Source organism: Montipora foliosa, chromosome 5 (assembly GCF_036669935.1).
Source record: "Montipora foliosa isolate CH-2021 chromosome 5, ASM3666993v2, whole genome shotgun sequence".
Taxonomy (NCBI): domain Eukaryota; kingdom Metazoa; phylum Cnidaria; class Anthozoa; order Scleractinia; family Acroporidae; genus Montipora; species Montipora foliosa.
Genome location: NC_090873.1, coordinates 8837956 through 8844749, shown reverse-complemented (window position 1 = coordinate 8844749; position 6794 = coordinate 8837956). Strand labels below are relative to the sequence as shown.

At 37.9% G+C, this 6794-nt stretch overlaps 1 long non-coding RNA gene across 1 annotated transcript; it reads right to left on the bottom strand.

The window, feature by feature from the left end:
* Positions 1 to 566: 566 nt before the first annotated feature.
* LOC138003565 (uncharacterized) lies at positions 567 to 5859 on the bottom strand. The gene is made up of 3 exons (XR_011123606.1): positions 5742 to 5859; positions 4587 to 4798; positions 567 to 962 (listed from the first exon to the last, which is right to left on the bottom strand). It is a non-coding gene; the product is annotated as an uncharacterized lncRNA (long non-coding RNA).
* Between the last annotated feature and the right edge of the window lie 935 nt (positions 5860 to 6794).

The following is a 6794-nucleotide window of genomic DNA, read 5'->3' as shown; positions in this document are numbered from 1 at the left end:
GATGGCTTGTCAGAAGGTACTAGAGTGTGGCCCAACCGCATAGTCATGGTTTCGACTTTGTTCGATCCTGGATTATTTTGGCTTTTTCCCTTTGAACTCGTTCCATCTCAACTGATATAATCAGTCTCGCTATGAATCGTCGCAAGGAGCAATTGAAAATTTGTTTCTCTGATATCAATTCATCGCTACAGGACTGAGTTCTTCAATGGCAAAGACAGTCTGAAGGCGTTACTTAATCTACGTAAATGGCCTTGATAATTCTAACTTGGTTAAATTGTTCAGGTTCTTGCACGCACTGTCCCACGTGTGTAACGGGTTCTGTCTAAATGCAACTCAACCTCTCTTCAAAACGGTATTCTGACATCGAAACGCGGTGATTTGGGTTTTCTCAATTAAAGTGAAATTTAATGAACATGAATCGTCAGTGAAGTGCTTGAATGATACGATTCATTCTGAATTAGCTGTTCCTGGAAAGTTGATGCTTTTCCTAGGAACTGGAATAAAAGGCACAAGTTGATCAGGGATTTAGAGAACCCCAAAAGTCAGTAAAACCGCAAGTGCAGGTCTACAATTGAAAGTGTTTATTCATTCATTACTCGTTGACTAGCCTATTAATTCATCTTTACCATGTTGTCAAAAAGAACAACTTTCTTACCTTCTAATGAATTTACAACCAATCTATGAAGTTATAAGAAGGCGTGTCGAGAGATCTGTGATCTTTTGCTAATCTTAAGATACAGTGGTTATCATGTGGTTACAAATGAAGGATACTCCTTTAACGTTAAAGCTACTTTTTTGCAAAGAACAAATCACTATTATGAGCAAGGTGACTGGGTGACTTATCGTGGGAACCACTGAACTATCTCATTCATTCTTCTTTGCTCAGCTTTGCCCTGCGCTGTCGCATCCAAGCCGCTCTTATGACCACGAGCAAAAAACGGATGGATGGTTCGTGCTTTTCTCTGAAAGTTCAGATAAGATAAATGTTAAAACTTGTGTTTTCCTGATCAACTTTGTCAACATGATATTACTGCTTACATGCAAATTTCGAACTATCGGCACTTCGGCCAGCTTTGCGTCCCTATACAGTAATGTGGAAGAGGGAAGTCAAGCCTCTTGGGAATGAATTCCTTTTTATGCAAAAACTGTGCGACTGTTTTCTTTTGTTTGAGACACAAAGAAACATGGCCCTTGTGCAGCGACAAACGACAAGCGATCAGAAATAGTGTCAGGGAAAGCACGCTAGCTGCTAATCTTCAGTCTGAGCCTTTTTCTGTCGCAGGCTTTACCAGTTGTGAGCTGTGTACACCCCTGACCAAAATATCGCAGAAACTACTGACATGGTTGTCTTTAAAAATGTAAAGGACAGAGCTGAAAAACGACTGCGCAAGTCACTGATCCGCGGCAATAAACGCAGGCTCAAGGGCGCGCTCATTCAAAAAGACTATTTGTTCGCCGGAAGATGACAGGCGTTGATTAAATTTAAAAAAATAATGCCGCTTTTTGAAAGATAGGAATTTTGTTACAAACTTTGACGAGTTTGGATGTTTCTCCAAAAATTGAGTTGGGTAGAAATTGTGTAAATAAAATTTTCGTTCGTTAAATGCACCTTTCGTGTGACTCATGATACGGTGAATCGAAGTAACCAGCGCTGCAACGTTTACTTTCAAGTGAAGCTCACTTGATTTCATATCCGCAGTTCATATATGATCCATTTCATATATTATTTAATCGTTAATAAATACGTTTTTGACAGTGCTGACTTTTTGTCGCAAGTTTCTCATACATTTTTGCAAGTTGTTGGTTTGCTGGGAGGACCAGAAATTCCCAGTAAGCCTGTTTTGGCGATGTTCAGCCGGTGGAATTGGCGAGAGCGTCGAACTAATCGATGAAGATTAGTTCGCCAATTGCAAGTGGTTGCGATACAGGACAATGCCTGTTTATCCGTGTTGCTTAAAAACCTTATGACATTTCAGATACTCTGTATAATATTCTGAACGACAAAGGAAAACAACTTGTGAATTATAGACCGGGTGGTGAGTGGTGACACGCTTACAAAAGAGATTCGTATGTTTTGCGAGCAAGTTGAACGTGATAATGGAGTATGCAAAGACGCAAGAAGGCAAATTGAGCTCCACTTTTCCCTCAAATTAATTTGCCCCTTGATTTGTTAAATCAAATTTAACAATTGGCAAGAAACTACAAAAATTTTAAAAGGCTCTGTTCAGACAACAGTCCATATTGCAAAACCGATCTTGAGACATTTCACACATGCATGCTTCTTGATGAGTTTGAACAAAAACTTTAAAAGCATAGACAACTATAGATATGAAACACCCCTGAAAGGGGCATTCCACAAAATTAATATTTTTAGCTGTATAGCATGAAGAAGTTCACTCTACCACTATCTGCCGACTGGCCTAGGTGGTATTATCCTAAAAAGATGATTGTGTAAGTGGATGGAATCCAGTCATCAGTATAATACCAGAGCAAGGGCTATTCCGTGTGGGTCTCAAAGCTTAAGAAGATCTTTTTGAATTTTGAATATTTCTTTGATAAATTGTTGTTGAATGTGTTTGGAAGTGTTCTGGCATGTAAACCAAAACCATTTTAGTCTTCACTATGTGTATCTGAAGCATTATTGGGTTGGCAACTCGTCAGATCAAAAGTGATCTGTGATCTTTTTGCTTGAATATGTCCCCATTTTGTTTTATCAGTAAAACATTTAAAGAAGTGGTACCCTAAAGTTCTGTGCTGGTCCAAAAAGTTCATAACTGAAAAAAAGTTTACGACTGGCATTCAGTTCTAAGAAGAAACACTGAAAAGTTTGACAATGTGAAGAGTACTAAAGACAATGCTAACTGTTACTCAACAGCATTGTCTGGATTTTTCAGTGACTTTATCCAGTCTTTTGTTCCACACTACCAACACGGACAAAGTGAACCCAATAGCATTATTGTAGTTTATTGCTGAAAAAATAAACCCGCTGAATTTCTTCTCGATCCTTTTAGAGTTAATATTTCACAAAACTTCCAAAAATAATACCAGGTGGATCCATCTCCCTAGGGACAAAAAATTAAAATTAATGTTATTGTCCATGAGATGCATATTACAATGCTATAGTCTACAATATCATAATAAATATTATCTTCCTAGTCACAGGAAACTGCTGAAAATTAGTACAAAAAGTCATTCTTATTACACAACCAAGACAAAGAAAACGTGATGAGATAAACATACTATAAAACCACACATACAACCAATGACCCTTAACTGTTTTCCTAAACTAGTGTTCTTAGATTTGGGTCTTTCATAATTTTGCCGTAGACGTTGGGTTGAACATAGATTTGAAATAAACGACCAGTCAAGGGGGAAAGCAAAGTACCATCTTTCAAGTTTTGACTTAGATGTTGACACCAAGTGTGTTGAATTATTACAGTAATAATAATAATAATAATAATAATAATAATAATAATAATAAAATAATAATAATAATAATAATAATAATAAATTATCATTATTTGGACTAGATTGTGGAACCTAGACTACAATTAAGTAGCTCAGGTGCCACTTTCTGGCCATTTTCAAGCAGTATTTTTCAGGCAATAATCCTAGGATTAACAGGAAGCAGGGCCTGGACATTGCACTTTCATTTAGCAAACTGTTCTTTTCCTCATACATGGTGTTCGAGACCATTAATTAAAGGGCCAGCAGCCTCCTGAACATGGGTGTATCAGTTGATTGCACAGGGTATTTTGGTGGGCAAGTGTTAATGATTCTCTAACACAACAATACACCAAATGTCAAGCCTCACTACGGCAATAAGCAATGTTATCGATCACACTATTGTGCAACTAGAACTTCTGAGTGTAATCCGAGAGGCCAGTCTAGCGACCAATTTACCTTATCATTGAAGAAATCTCTGAGACAGGGACAAACTATTACCATGTACTCCAGTACTTGTGTTTATTCCAACTTGACAAGTTGACAAGGTGTTTTCTTTTGGACAGCTGGCTAATTATGGGGGTAGTCTGGAGGTTAAGTGGCTATTGCAGAGTGACAGCACTCCAAATGAACTGCTGCCTTGGCTCAAGGAAGAGGTTGACAACTTTCAAGTATCCTCTTAGAAAAAAGGACTAATATGTTACGTTTAACTAACTCATTATAAATATGATTAATTGTCAAGGTGATTTCAGAAAACCCTGCCCAAATTATCTTATTGATGAAAACTGAAGCGATTGCATGGGCAATACCCTAGTGTGCAAACTTGACCAAACGTTGTGAACTATTTTATGCTTCAAAAACAAATATGAAATCACCACGAATTCAGTTCCAAAATTCACACCGTCAAGAGTTATAAAGTGACACAGGCACACATTCGCGTTAATTTGCACGAAATGCGCGCCTTATCTGGCGCATGCGCAGTCGTTTTTCAGCTCTGTTAATGTGAAGGAGAAAATGGTGATTCATTATAGTATCACTGTGGCTCCAACACTTCTGTTCTCCCAAACCTCAAGAAGTCAAGTCAAGCCCCATCCAGCAAAAGCAACACAACCAATTTGCAAGGTACTTTTGAGATGTCAAACCTTTTTTTTAAACTGTATTCTTTTCACGAAACCTCCTCCATAACCTCCAAGTTGGCTTTCAGTCTCCACAACCAAAGCGGCGAGTACAAAGACAGCAACAAGAATGACAAGAGCTATTTTGTTCATCTTAAGCTTGTGTAATCCCAATAGTATGTTACTGTGTGGTGGCAAAAGTCTGTTGTTGTCTCTGTCTATAAGGTCTTCCTGTTTTCCTGAATGGACAAATTAAACATCATTAAATATTATTTGATCTTGGTCACTAAGCAAAATCTCCCACTTTTCCTTTTCGCTTGATTGTCTGTTTCAAAACAACTGCCACCTCGTCATGATCACTGTTTTGGGAGAGCAAAGCTGGTCATTGATTTCATTTATCATAATGAAACGAAAACCACATGCCTGCACCCACTGGATGCCATGTTATACTAAAAACCAACTTCGGAAACTATAACTTAACCGTACTACGTACCAAGGTCTGTGTATCTAAGTTGAAAAACTCGTGTTTCGATTTGATAACTTTTGAAAGCTGCGAAATCGATAGAAGTAGGATTCAGAGGTCATTTGGTTAAAATAGAAAAGTTATGTATCACTTCATTCAACCATGCCGTTATGTGTTTTTAAATCAACGTTTGTATTTCAAAATGCAAAGTACGCTTGCCAATTTGACTATGCAAAATAGCCATGTTTCTATCTATTTTGCCATATAGGGATTCCTTCACATCGAGTTTTCGTTTGTTTGGCCTTTTCTAATGGTCTAACTTCCCGTTGGGTAAATAAGATATGTAGTTGTGTGAAAAATTGGGAAACTGAGGTCACATTTATAGGGCAGTTATAGACTGAAGCTTAAATTCCGCTGCAAAACCATACATTTACTGTAGTTTCATCTGTGTTTGCCCCACACATCATAAATGCTGGCGAAAACCGCGAGAAGTTCTATTAATCCATTAGATCTGGATACCGCTAACAAGGAGATGAAGTTAAAATGGGAAATCAGTTAAACGTTATGACCTTAACTTGGGAACTGGAAAAGTTGTGTTGCACAATCTTTGAAAATTTTGTTCGCATCTGTCTGCAAAACTCGAAGTTACTTTTCTGGTGTAATTGCTAGAGACTGTTGCATAGTTGTTCAATTAGATCTCGACAATACTTGAAACTTACCTGCGTGTTATGCTCTGGGGTTCGCAATTGCCACTGATCGAGGGACTGCAAACAGTACTTCTTATTGAAAGTCACTGAATACTGTGCATGACTGGATTTTAGCAACGTGTTAATTTATTCTACGTTTACGCCCAATGGAAGTTGTGTCCATATAAACAATGGCTTAGCAATTGTAGTCACACTTGGTTTACAGTATCCGTTCAACCGTAAGATCTAGTGATTAGTAGAAGCTCATGCTCAAAATGTCATGGTTATCATTCTCAACCTTGATATTTTGTCTAAAAATAATATTGATACAGTCTGGCCTCATAGGGCCTTCTTTATAGCGAACTACCTCTTTTCGGCTTTTGTCCGATTCTATTTGTCAGTGTATTTGTCATTGTTCACAAACGACTCGGGAAGAAAGAAAAGCGAAACTGTAACTCAACCGTGATAATAAGATTTGTATATATCTAAGGGCCGATTTCCACGGTACGATTTTTGTCGCATGTGACAACGGCTTACGACAGGCCCACGACATGATTTACGATTGTTGTGTACGTCAAAAAAATGTCGTAGCATTTTAAAACACTTTTTAAAACGTTGCAACAATCGTAAGTCATGTCGTAGGCCTGTCGTGAGCTTGTCGCATGCGACAAAAATCGTACCGTGTAAGTCGGCCCTAAGTGACAAAACTAATGGTCACGCAATCCTTGAAAGCACAAGTTTAGACTTAAGTGGTGCCGTCAAAGTTATCAGGCTCTAAAGGATACAATGGTATTGTTAATTTTTTTTGTCTAAAAATAATATTTATACTAGCTGCACGCAATCCGTGCTTAATGGTCATGTGGTCTTTTAAGGACATGCATAGTTCTAAACGGTGCTGATTTAGTAAATTTAATATGTATTTGGTGTTTTTTCTCACGTTCGTGGTATCATCTGCATCCAGCCTTTAAACTTTTAGCCAAAAGAACTTCGAGATCGTGTTAAAGGAATTTATGAAGAGGAGGTGTTCTTTTTTTTTTGGTAAAGATTATTGCGGGCGACCAAAAGGAGCCCGCAATCATAATCTTG